Raw genomic sequence first — 13,092 nt, 5'->3', positions numbered from 1 at the left:
CTGCCTGGTTTTAATCAGCCTCTGCTGATTTCAACCGGTTTGCTGTGATTAACAGTTCTATTAAATTCAAATATTTATGTTCAATTCAGCAGTGTCACCACAATTAACAAGTATTAATGTAATTAGCAAGTATCGCACCCATCCGGTTTCCACATAACACTGCTTTGAACTTGTAGCCAGTCTGTTAACCCTTTCCTTATCATAAGTACAGTACAATCACACTCCAAACTGGTATTGTCTCAGGTGGCTTTAGGAATTGTTGGAATACTGTCAAACAAATGTTAATTTTGTCCAATAACTGATTTTCTAAAGAAGTGATTTTGCTGAATAACTGTTGTGAAATTGTATGCATGCCATTGTAGACAATGACATGTACCTTTAAGAAGCTGCATAGTGACATCACTATGACATCACTCTGTGTAAGGTTGGAGGATAAAATGTACAGCCTCCATGTAAGATGTTCACTATTGCCTGTGATCTCTACTGTTATGCTCACTACTGTCTGTGACTCTATATCAGTAAGACTTTATGTATACCTTATGAGTCAGGCATATGGTCAAATAATCAACTTATGTAACTGTGACAACCCAGACTAGAATAGGGCCTGTGCAGAGGTGTATATAGTTGTTGCTAGTAATAAACTTCATATAATTGTGTTCAACCAGAACCCCCGTCAATCTCAATACCTTGCTTAGCATAGAGACAGATCTCTCGAGGTCTACATCGAGATCCTAAACATAAATGGTGGCAGCAGAACATGAGAGACCACAACAGTACCTACTTAACTACCTTTATTTCAGAAGTAGTGACAATAATTTGATTTTAGAATTTTCACAATCATCATAGTGATGGGTATCTGAGATGAGTAATGTAAGCAAAGACCGGTGAAAGGTATAGGTTAGGAATTCTTCTCTCACAAAATAAAAAAAAATCTTGTAATTAATTGATTTTTTCATTAATGATGTATTTGCAGTTTATGTACAAATAAATAATCTTATAACATCTTAAGTGTTAAAATTATTCAAACAGTTTAGTGGTAGGATTAGTATAGATTAATTCAACTTTGGGTGTTCAAAGTGATGCGAATGGACAGCTGGGCAAAGTGACTAGGAATTGGCATCGGAGCAGTCTGTAATTTGGGAATGTATGAATAAACAATTGATTAGATTGTTTTCCATATGCAAGAATGACATTATTTGCTGTGCTAAATTACAGCAGTGACTACACTTCCAAAGTACTGACTTGGCTCTTGAATATCAGCTAAGTTTGTACACTGAGTTATTTGTCAAGGCTCTGCTTGTTTCTTAGCACATTTGAAAAAGGCATTGTCATTGTTAATTTGTAAAGAGGATTTTGGACAGTGTCAGTTTCTGGAACAGCCAGGTAGTCATCTGCTCTGAAAACTGTTGTCATGCCAACATTTTAGTCACATCAGTAGTTTGTATTATTGTTGACACTACATAATCACTAAGTCTTATAGTTTTAGTGAAAAAAGTTGAACATTGCTAATTAAGTAGATTAGTAGTAGATATGATGGCTGGGGCTGCTTTGGCACCAGTCTCATCATGATGTCCTCCTTTAAATTAGGGAACTCATCTCAAAAGATGGTTTACCTTCAGACCACATGCTCAAAGAATCATCTTTGGTCAGAATTTACCATATAAATAACAGCCTCACATTTATTTTTTTGTCTAAAGTGGGCACTGACTTCAGGCAAGCACAAATGCACAGTTAGAAATGAAAATCCAGACTATGCTGTTTGAGATGCGTTGCTCTGCCACAAGCCACACATAAATGATGGGCAGTATTTTATTCTCTCCTCCATGGCAGGTTTGGAGGTGGGGAGCGCATTTAATCGGGTGGGATGGTGACGGGTGGAGACAACGTCACCTTCCTGCCTCGACCCCGATGAGGTCTGTGCCCTGGCCCCAATTAAGAACTTCTTTCCATCATCGCTGATATTATTGCAGCAGTGGGCAGGTCTGGCATCACACGAGCATGGCATGTAAACCTGCACAGATTGCTTGTGGTCTCCCGGGCAGGGTGTAAGGGTCCCTCATTCAAAGGCACTTAGTGCCTGATCAAGGAACCGGCATCGGGAAAGGCATCGCACTGAAAGCTAACCCCCTGCCCTTACTGTTGACTTTACCCCACCCACCTCCCCTTGACCCCACCTTGCAAAATCTCTCCCACTATCACTTACATCTGGCCTGGGTCACTCCACAATGCTCAGCCTCTGATGGGTGTATTTCCGCAGCAACCACCACCTCTCCTGTGGTGCTGCTGAGCAAAAGAGCTGCCAGCCTCTGATTGGCCAGCAACTGTCAGCTCGAGGCACCTTTCCTGCCCCCGGGCCCTGAAGCCATGAAATGCCTGCTGGTGACCTCTTGACTGCCTGATTGGCTCGTATTACGGTGGGCTTTCCTTGGAGAAGGCTGCGCAGGCCTCTCACCTGCTCTCCAATCAGTGGCCCAGTCTCCCATTGCCTACATAAAAGTCCCCCTTACACCTTGCTGTCTGGCTTACTATTTAGATATATTGAATGACATGAAATTCCTGTACTTATTAAACTCACCGTAGAATGTTAGATCTTGTGATATTTCCCTTTAAGTATCCTTTTAATGATGTGTTATGTCTTAATTGTTACTAAACAATGTGTCTGCCACTGAAAATTAACTTTTATAAGTGTGGAGTTTCATTCCTTCAGCTGTTAATTGTTGTTGGAGATAACTTTTTAAAATAAAAAAAAAGTATCTTTTTTTCCCTCTTATCTCTTACTCCAACATTTCTTTCCCTCTCTATGCTGCTCTTGATACCTGATTTGATATTGAAATTTCTAGTCTTTAATCTGATTGGCTAAGGATATACACAATTGCTTGCCAACTTCAGACAGGCAGCAGATGCCCTGTAGAGGGTATTGTCCTCTTTTAAATTCAAACTTGCATGAAGTTGCCATGAAAACGTTCATGGAAATTAATCAGGCAAGGTCGGGTCTAATGCCGTTAGTTCACCAATTGCAGGAACTTTTAATCTTGTGTATATTTTTAATGTGAACTAAATCATTACATTTCCACCTCTAATTCTTAGAGCAGGAGTATTTTTTGACAAACTTAATGTTTTTGTTTATTCCTTTAAAGATATAAAATTCCAGCAAACAGCAATCTGTAATTTATGCACTATTAAAATGTATGATTTATTTGAGTAATTATTTGCCTGCAAGCTCTATGAAACGTGCAGTGGTAATTATGCATCTTTGAAAAAATATAGTTGCTACCTAATTTAAAAGAATCCCTGTTGTACAGTATTTAAGACACTTCCTTTATATCTCTGTCCCAAATGGAAGAGTTTAATGTCCCAGCTCATAGAACTGAAAGATTGTCTTTGTCACTTATGCCTCCTGGTAAGGACATTTCCTTAGCTTGTAGCTTCATTGTCAATAGTTGCTGTGGAAAAGTTTTCTGTCCTGTCTACTTCACCTTCCAGACCATAGAATGGTAGGTAAAGGAGATGACCTAAGTGTTTAAGGCTGGCAAAATTGCACAAATATTGCTTCACTTGGCATTTATGCATTTATCAGTTAACTAATAAACTGTAAGTGCAAAAGATCAGGTGCAAATCTATATTTGGATTCTGAACACTTGGAGGTGAGGAAAACAGCATTATGGAAGATTTTTACGGAGTATTGCTGAATAAAAGTCATTTTGTCAAAACTTTACGTCTTGCAATTATCAGGACAATTGCAAGTATACCAATTTATTATGACACGGTAGATGATGTGTGCTAGGCAGACCAAATCCATGAGGGAAACTTGATTGCGCGATCACAACAGTTTTGCAATGTGTATTCATTACGAGATGCATGCACTGAATTCAGAAGTAATAAGTCTACCAAGACTTCAAGAGATTTTTTTAAAAAGTAGAATATTTACCAAAATAAAAGATTCTGAGCACACACATGAGACTACAAATTACTTACTATTATAATAACTCCTAAAATTCCTAATTAACCTGACTCCCAGTTACATCCCCTTTAAGGCAACGGTCCAAAAATAGGTTTTAGATTTTAAACCGATCCAGCAAATTAACACAATACCCTGGATGGTGGAATTCCCAATGGCTTTTCTCCAGCTTCAACTTTTTCAACAGCAGACTTATGCACAAATACTGGAGGCTTCATTACGGCTATTTCACATTCTTCTGATAGACCTTACACGGCCTTCTCCTCCTACGTAGCCTTTCATTCTCATTTATATATGCTCTTCTCTTTTTAATATGTAAATTCTATTATTTCATACACCTTTGAAACTGTATCTCCCTCATAATATAAAAACTTTCATGTTGTCACTACATATTTTCAGTAATCTTTGGGAAAAGCAAACACATTCCTTAGCCTTGCTTATCCGGCTAGTTGTAAACAGACTAAAATCTCTTTGAAATCCAAATCTCCCTTCATTTATCTAAAAATGCAAATCCCCTTCACACCATACATGCTAAGCCAGCATCCATGTTTACTCATTAGCACATCAAGCACCGAGCTTCTTTTGCCGAGTTAAAGCTTGCAGCCTACTTGAGTCAAAATGTAATTAAATCACACACAGACAGACCCAACTATACTACCCCCATAAACCTACTTTACAATAAACCAGAAAAATATCATGAAAATTATTATGCTTTTTTGACGCAATGTCAGGGGAAGCAGCAACTTATACTGTATGAGAAGAGGGTGCTGATTGGTTGGCAAGTGGACTCTGATTGGTAGAGGCATTGCCATGGACAATGCACCAGCCAATGATGATTGACAGTTAACTGCCAAACATTGTTTGAAATTTAAACCTGGCAGCTAGGCCCTGATTGGTCAAGACATTGCCCTGAGGAATGAGTCAGCAAATGGCTGTCACATATTTTGTTTAGCTGAAACAGGTGCAATGTGTGTACATGTTATTTTTACCTGCAAAGAACAGGGCCCTGTATATTAATATATGTAGCTTCTAGTACCTGCAAATGTGCCACACTGCGAGCCTGTGTCCAATCACAGAATCACATCCAATGTTCGACACTGTGTTTTGATTTTTACAAGCATGGGCTAACTGGGTATGGTCTGTACCTTGCCCATTGCAAACAGTGGGAGGGACATGCTGTTTGAAATGCATCGGACCAATCGGAGTCCACTTGCCAACCAATCAACACGCTCTTCTCATACAGTATAAAATTTTTGCTTCCCCTGACATTGATAATCTTGCAAACAATCTTCAGCCAGAAGTGCCAAGTGGATGATCCATCTCGGCCTCCTCCGGAGGTCCGCAGCATAACAGATGCCAGTCTTCAGCCAATCTGATTTACACCACGTGATATCAAGAAACGGCTGAAGGCACTTGATACTGCAAAGGCTATGCACCCTGACAACATTCCGGCAATAGTACCGAAGATTAGTACTCCAGAACTTGCTACGCCCCTAGCCAAGCTGTTCCAGTACAGCTACAACACTGGCATCTACGGCTATGTGGAAAATTGCTCAGGTATGTCCTGCACACAAAAAGCAGGACAAATCCAACCTGGCCAATTACCACCCATCAGCCTATTCTTATTTATCAGTAAAGTAATGGAAGAGATCATCAACAGTGCTATCAAGCGGCATTTGTTTAGCAATAACCTGCTCACCGATGCCCAGTTTGGGTTCCACCAGGTCCACTCAGCTCCTGACCTCATTACAGCTTTGGTTAAAACATGGACAAAACAGCTGAACTTCCGAGGAGAGGTGAGAGTGACTGACCTTGACATCAAGGCAGCATTTGACCAAGTGTGGCATCAAGGAGCCCAAGCAAAACTGGAGTAATTGGGAATCAGGGGGAAAACTCTCTGCTGGTTGGAATCATACCTAGCACAAAGGAAGATGGTTCTGGTTGTTGGAGGTCAGTCATCTCAGCTCCAGGACATCACTGCAGGAGTTCCTCAGGGTAGTGTGCTAGGCCCAACCATCTTCAGCTGCTTCATCAATGACCTTCCTTCTATCATAAGGTCAGAAGTGGGGATGTTCGCTGATGATTGCACAATGTTCAGCACCATTCGTAACTCCTCAGATACTGAAGCAGTCTATGTCCAAATGCAGCAAGACTTGGCAATATCCAGTCTTGGGCTGACAAGTGGCAAGTAACATTCGCACCACACAAGTGTCAGGCAATGACCATCTCCAACAAGAGAGAATCCAACCATCACCCCTTGATGTTCAATGGCATTACCATCACTGAATCCCCTACTATCAACATCCTGGGGGTTACCATTGAACAGAAACTGAACTGGACAAGCCACATAAATACTGTGGCTACAAGAGCAGGTCAGAGGCTAGGAATCGTGCGACGAGTAACCCGCCTCTTGACTCCCCAAAGCCTGTCCACCGTCTACAAGGCACAAGTCAGGAGTTTGATGATATACCCACCAATTGCCTGCATGCGTGCAGCTCCCACAACACCCAAGAAGCTTGACACCATCCAGGACAAAGCAGCCCACTTGATTGGCACCACATCCACAAACATCCACTCCCTCCACCACCGATGCACAGTAGCAGCAGCGTGTACCATCTACAAGAAGCAGGAATTCACCGAGGCTCATTAGACAGCACCTTCCAAACCCACGATCACTACCACCTAGAAGGACAAGGGCAGCAGATAGATGGGAACGCCAACACCTGGAAGGTCCCCTCCAAGTCATTCACCATCCTGACTTGGAAATATAATGCCGTTCCTTCACTGTCGCTGGGCCAAAATCCTGGAACTCCCTTCCTAACTGCATTGTGGGTGTACCTACACCACATGGACTGCAGCGGTTCAAGAAGGCAGCTCACCACCACCTTCTCAAGGGCAACTAGGGGTGAGCAATAAATGCTGGCCCAGCCAGGGAAGCCCACATCGCGTGAATGAATAAAAAATAAATTGTCCTGATGAGTGCAAGGTGAAAAGCTTCAACATAATGTCTTTTTTTAGCAATAGTCAAGTTCTGTACTATCAAATGACTATGTTTACTGAATTAAAAATACTAATTGCTAGCAATTGTCAATTCTTATAAAATGAGGTATTTTTCTTTGGCCATTACATTCATGATTCAATTGTAAAGATCTTGGCCTTCGATGTTGAACATTTGGAATCAAGGGTGTTCAAATTTGGCCATGTAGTGCCCATTTATCAGTCTTCAAATGGCCCAATCTGGCAGGCAAGAAGCGTAAACATATTACCATCTGAAATTATGCTACTGATCTTATTGGATAAGGTGGATGCATTGTTGACAAGAGCACAAGTCCAATAAGTAGAATGTTTAATTTATTTTTTTCCTTAGCTTGTTACTAATGCTGAGGCAATACCATAATTCTATCCATTGTCCCTACTATCATCAGCTGATTGGCTTCCTTCAGACCAAACTTAATGGCCTTGCCCTCACTTCACTACGTAGATGAACACGAATACCACATCCAAAAAAAATGAAATTCATCAATCAATTCAATTACAGCTCTATCTATAGTTAATAGAAATTATTAAAAATAACTTTTGTGCTGTTTTGCATGTTTTTCCCCCTTTGTGCTCCTCAGAGGTGTTTCCCCAGTGGTCACAGCCCACTCTTTTACAACTCCTCAGAGATCTGCATTTCTTTAATTTTGGCCTCCTGTACATCCCTCCAATGTTTGTCCACCATTGATAGCCATATAGGCACTATCTTCTGGAATTATTTCCCGAAATCTATCCGCTCTCCTCTTTTCTCTCTTACTTTAAGGCCCTCCTTATAACCCAGCTCTGTAAACAAGCTTTTGATCATCCCTTGAAACATCATCTCCTTAGGCTTTGCATTCATTTTTGTCCAATGAGCTTTTGACTTCACAGACGATAAGCAGCTACAGGAGGATATGTTCTATTGAACACAGGAAACAAATCACAAATATATAAAAACAATACAAGAAATGCCATAAAAACAAATAAACAATGACAGAATAATCACATGCATTGTATTAAAGGTAAAGCAATATTATTCTTAGTAATCTATGAAGGAGCTGATATCTCTATTAGCTCTGGAGTTCAACAGCTGTATAGTTTTGAGTTCCTGTGGTCTCCCTGAAGACTCTTCAATACCAGCACTGAATTTTCAGACAGATTGGTTGATAACTTCTGGAGAAATGCTGTCCCACTGGTGTGCACAGGGCGTTATCTTTGATGGTATGTTGATACATATTCATTCAGGATTTTAGTTGTTTGTTGGTTGCCTCATACAATTTTTGATTTTGTGAAGTATCAAACTGTGCTAGGTTTGCAGGATTCTTCAGGAAAGTCTCTTGAATCTTAATCATTTGTCATTATTCAAAATTTGTATTTTCGTTTAGAAAGATTGTCAAGGACCAGTCTTTTGTCTAAGTATGTTGCAATATGTGACCCTCACCATTTTTTTTTCTTGTGTGAAGAATGAATTTGCTCCCATTTATTTTTAGTAAGTAAATTCCATAAAATGAACTCTGAACCCAATTAGAAATCTGAACTGATTTACAAAACAAAAGCCTTAGAATATAAACAAATAGAAGGACTAAACTAATGTATGCAACAGATTATTTCCTTGTGAAGTGTTCTTCTCAAAATTGTATCTCTGCAGGTTTGTTCAGTGCTCAATTAAAATGTACTTGATATTATTGTGGCAAACACTTATGCACAGTTAAATCCAAAGCAGCAAATGCTTAATACTGTTACATTTTCAAACATATTAATGTTATTGCGATCATTTGATAGATCGGAATCTGAATCTTTGTTGCCCTGGCATTGATTTTAACCCTGAACATTTTTCAGACAGGTGACGGTGAGGCAGCAGCAAAATGCACTCACTGGCCAAAGTTTGAGTACTTAATTCCTGGGGATCTCATTAAATGCTGCCAGCCTGAAACAAGCAGAAGGCAGCAGGCAAGAGAGGAAGTTCAAACAGGCAGAGGCAAAGGGAACAGCCACCTTTGGCAAGCAGGTAACCAATGAGAATGGGTTTTGCAGGAAGCTGCAGGAGGACTTGGGGATCTGCCTGAGGCAGGGGGGAGCCAAGGCTTTTTCTTTTGGGATCCAGATATACCCGGGCCCACAAATCAAAGTTTTACGCTTAGCTTGTAGACAAGCTGTAGGCCCATTTCAGTGCATGGCTGTGGGAATGTCATGCTGACTTCTCCAGTCAGACCCCAGTTGAAATGCAGTCACGATCCAATTGATGCAATGCGTCCCTTATTTGCATACATTTATGTGACTGTTGCCTGCTTTGATGGGGTGTGGGTGGGGGCGAGGCACCTCTTCTGCTGTACTTTGTATTTGTTGTACAGTGCCTTATTTTGTCTAGTCTGCACTCACTGAAAGTATACCTCATTCAAAATAAATGATTAAGCATTAGCGGAGCAATAAATTTACTTCAGCCATTGGTTATTGCAAAATTCCCAACTATTCACATGAGAGCTGACCTCAGCTGTGAGGCAGCAGATTTGTATCAAGATGGTATAAATGGCTGATGCAAATCTCTTGCTGTGTTCTGAAAGAACCAAAGCAAATGCTTGTGTCGAGCTAGTAATTTAATACACTGTGTTCAGCATATGAACTGGGTCTGGGCAGCTGTCGGAAACTCTTGGGAGGTTGCAATCAATCAGCTAAGGACATTCTGATTGAAACTGAATATGATCCTCAGATAGATTAAGCTTTAAAATACCTTTTTGACTGCTCCTCTTTATTATTACATGTGACTTTTCCTCTGTGCCACATTTTTCCTAATGTGGCCATCTCAGCATTCATTGTTTAATTGCACAGGCTTTCACCAAAACATCTTACATCTGCTCTTTATGTTCTTCCCTTTCTTACATAGAATTTTACAAATCTTGCCATTATGATGGCTTTATAATGCTGGGCTTTCTCCCTCCCTGATGTGTCGCAGAGTCTGGAGCTCAGCCTCTAGCTCAATGATTCTGAGTTGCAAACACTTACTGCAGACTTCCTTTCCCTGGATCACATTGGCATCCAGGAGCTCCTCCAAGCTGCAGTCATGGCACTTCACCTGTCCTGCCACCCTTAATGCATTTTAATTAACCATTGAATTATCTTGTTCAATTAATTATTTTCCTTGTTTACATATTTTATGAACCTTACCACCGGTGTGACTGCCTCCTGGAACAAAGTGTCCAGGTGACTTTCCCATCTCAGTGTCTGCAGTTTAGCTTCCATCTTGATGTCCCTCAGTCGAAGCTCCCCAAGTCACTGACACTTACTACCTGGCTAGAGAAACTAATTCAAAATAGCTACCTAATTAACTAACTGCAGCTGCCCCTCCTGTAGGGAGCTTGTTTATCACTGGCTGACTGTAAAAAGCTTAGAATTTAACTACAATTTACTGTTAAGGTTAAACACAAACTGGACTAGATTTTAGAAAGAGATTAATCCTCAAATTAAACCCTTAAAATTCCACTACTCACCAAGTTCCCAAGCTCACACGCTGTGACTAGCTGCTCTCAGTGATGAGCTGCTTTCTTCGTGCTTGTTGAGAAGATAACTCCTGGAAACCATTCCAACATCGCTAAGCAAGAAACAATAGATTTTATTAATCTTTGCAAAGCATCTCTGTTCTCCTTCCTTACCCTTCACCAGGCGTCACTCCTCCCCAGGTCTTGTGGTTGCCTAGAATAATTACAGCCACTATGCACTGTGGGTGGGAATTCCTGCTCTGCCTCCATTTGTATCCAGCTTACCTAAAGAGCAAGAGCTCTGACCAATTGAAGGTGCATATCTTGATTTCGGGCCATACAGTCTTTGTTGGGATGGTCCTATAAGTGCTTCTAACATTTTTCTCAGTTGGTACATAGTCTTGTGTTTTTGGGGGCTCATTGACAGGTGATTGTACTGGATGGTCATCAGAACCAAACCCAATCAATTTAATAGTAATCGTAAGGTGTGATAGCAAAGATGAACAAAAATTGCATCATGTAGAATAACTAGACCAGTGGGTCTATGTCGGAATGGTTTCCAGGAGTTATCATCTTAGCAATTGGCCAGTTTTCCCCCTTCAAAACCCAGGGGGTACTGCAACTTAATTGTAGTGCTTCAACTTCCATCCTGGCTAAAATCAGTTAATTCAGCACAGATTATAAATTAGAACTGGGATTTACGTGTTCCTTATGTGTTCACTGGTTAAATTTGCTGAGCTATTCGTTTCACAATCAAATACTTTTAGTAACCTGTGGTTACTAGATCAGGAGTCATTTTAATGACACTCAGCACCCAAAGTTGGACTCTTGTCAGTCATTTCCTGAAAACTGACAACGTACAATTTTCAAAGCCGGTAATTGGAATACCAGTCTCTATTGACTACCCATTGCAGCTTGTACATATCACCTCAGATATGTAATTCTGTCTGTTCATTGACCCAAGTTTAATTAAAACTTTTTATGTACTTCTTAATATTTTTATTCACAAACCAAAGATTGTTACCAGAATTCTAAAGTTACTCTACATGATGCAATTTTTGTTCATCTTTGCTATCACACCTTATAATTTTTTAAACCTCAGAAAGAAATGCAAATATAATTATTGGTCTTTTAAATTAAAACTGGCTTTGAATTTATTGAAAATATCAGCCACAAAAATTTGTATTTCAAGCTGGAAGATAATATTTTGCATATTAGTTCTATCATATTCTTCCGTTTTTGTACATGATAGATTTAGTAGCCTAGATTGTCTATTTGGCATTACTCAATTTATGACTGCTTATATTGGGAAATGTGGTAAAAATCTATTATGTCATCCACCTCTGCTTTCTGTTGCCAGACTATGGCTACAAGTTGTGACATGTCATTATTGAGTGGTTCTGTGACAATTAGACGAAAATGGCATTGTGCATCTCATTTTCCATCATTACTGCCTCATTTTCACTGTATCTCATTCTTACTCATAAAGCATACATCCAGGGTTGCTACATGTTCTGGAAAAACATATAAAGAACTTAGCATTTATATTCCTGGCAGTCTAGAGGTCATTTCTGTCCTGTGAAACACTTGCATCTTTTGTTGCACCAAAGCATTTTGTGCCATCTCATGAAAGACTGCTACATTTCTTCCCCATCAATTCCCATCGACCAGAATGGGTTTCCTATTGGAAATCAGGCTGCATCTTGACTTTACAGAAGAGAAGAGCATTGGAGAAATGTCAGACTGGTCAGGCAGTGCTTGTCATGCATGGCACCCAACTGTCACCACTCCACACTAGAATATATAGGCAGAGGAGCATTATTGTAGTGATTAAACTAATCCACAAATTTAAATCTACCCGACAGCATGCCTGTCACATTCCCTGTACATTCCCAGTAGTTGTAAAGGCTACAATTTATATTACAGGAGAAAAGGGATGCTGATAGATTGGCAAGTTGATTCTGATTGGCCAAGGCATTGCCATGGAGAAAGCACCCACAGGCTCCCAAAACTTCTGGGTAATTCAGAAAAGGCACTAGGCTTAAACATATTTCTTTAGTTCGCAGAGCATGAGTCCCCACATATGAATGAATGTTGCTTCCAGCAAGAGTAAATAAGCCATGTGGAGAAACTCAATTGATTATCTAAAATTGGTTGTTAGTGCAGCTAATAACACACTCGGGCTTGTTCAGCAGGTATCACATTGTGAAATTACATTTAACAGTAAAATTTTTGTTTTTGGATTTGCAAGTGCAGGCTGGCTGAGTGCAGTCTGTACTCTGCCTATTGCAAATAGCCCAAGGAACACGTTGTTTGATGCGATCAACTAATTGTTGGGGGTGTGTGGCCTATGTACAAGACATCAAAAAGCACTGAAACCCGTACACAACTTTGTTCAATTTTGGGGTAGGCAGAATGTCTTTTTGGACTGATGGCAGCATCCTATCATTTATGCTTGCTAGAAGCGACATACATTCATATGCAGGAACTTCTTGTCTGAAAACAAAAGGTACCTGTTCAAATCTTATGCCTATTTTGAATTACTGAGAGGCCTGGGAGGCATATAGTACCCTGCTGCTTTCTCCATGGTACTGCCTCGCCGAATCAGAGTCGACTTGCCAACCAATCAGGCCCCTTTTTCTCCTG

At 40.3% G+C, this 13,092-nt stretch overlaps 1 protein-coding gene across 4 annotated transcripts in view; it reads left to right on the top strand.

Moving 5' to 3' along the window:
* The window catches only part of LOC144681763 (contactin-4-like), a 1,677,954-nt gene that overhangs the window by 311,239 nt on the left and 1,353,623 nt on the right, over positions 1–13,092 (top strand). The window lies entirely within an intron of this gene.

The sequence above is a fragment of the Cetorhinus maximus genome, chromosome 6 (assembly GCF_964194155.1).
Source record: "Cetorhinus maximus chromosome 6, sCetMax3.hap1.1, whole genome shotgun sequence".
Classification (NCBI taxonomy): Eukaryota; Metazoa; Chordata; class Chondrichthyes; order Lamniformes; family Cetorhinidae; genus Cetorhinus; species Cetorhinus maximus.
The sequence above is the reverse complement of the archived record's forward strand: the minus strand, read 5'-3'. Positions and strand labels throughout refer to the sequence as shown.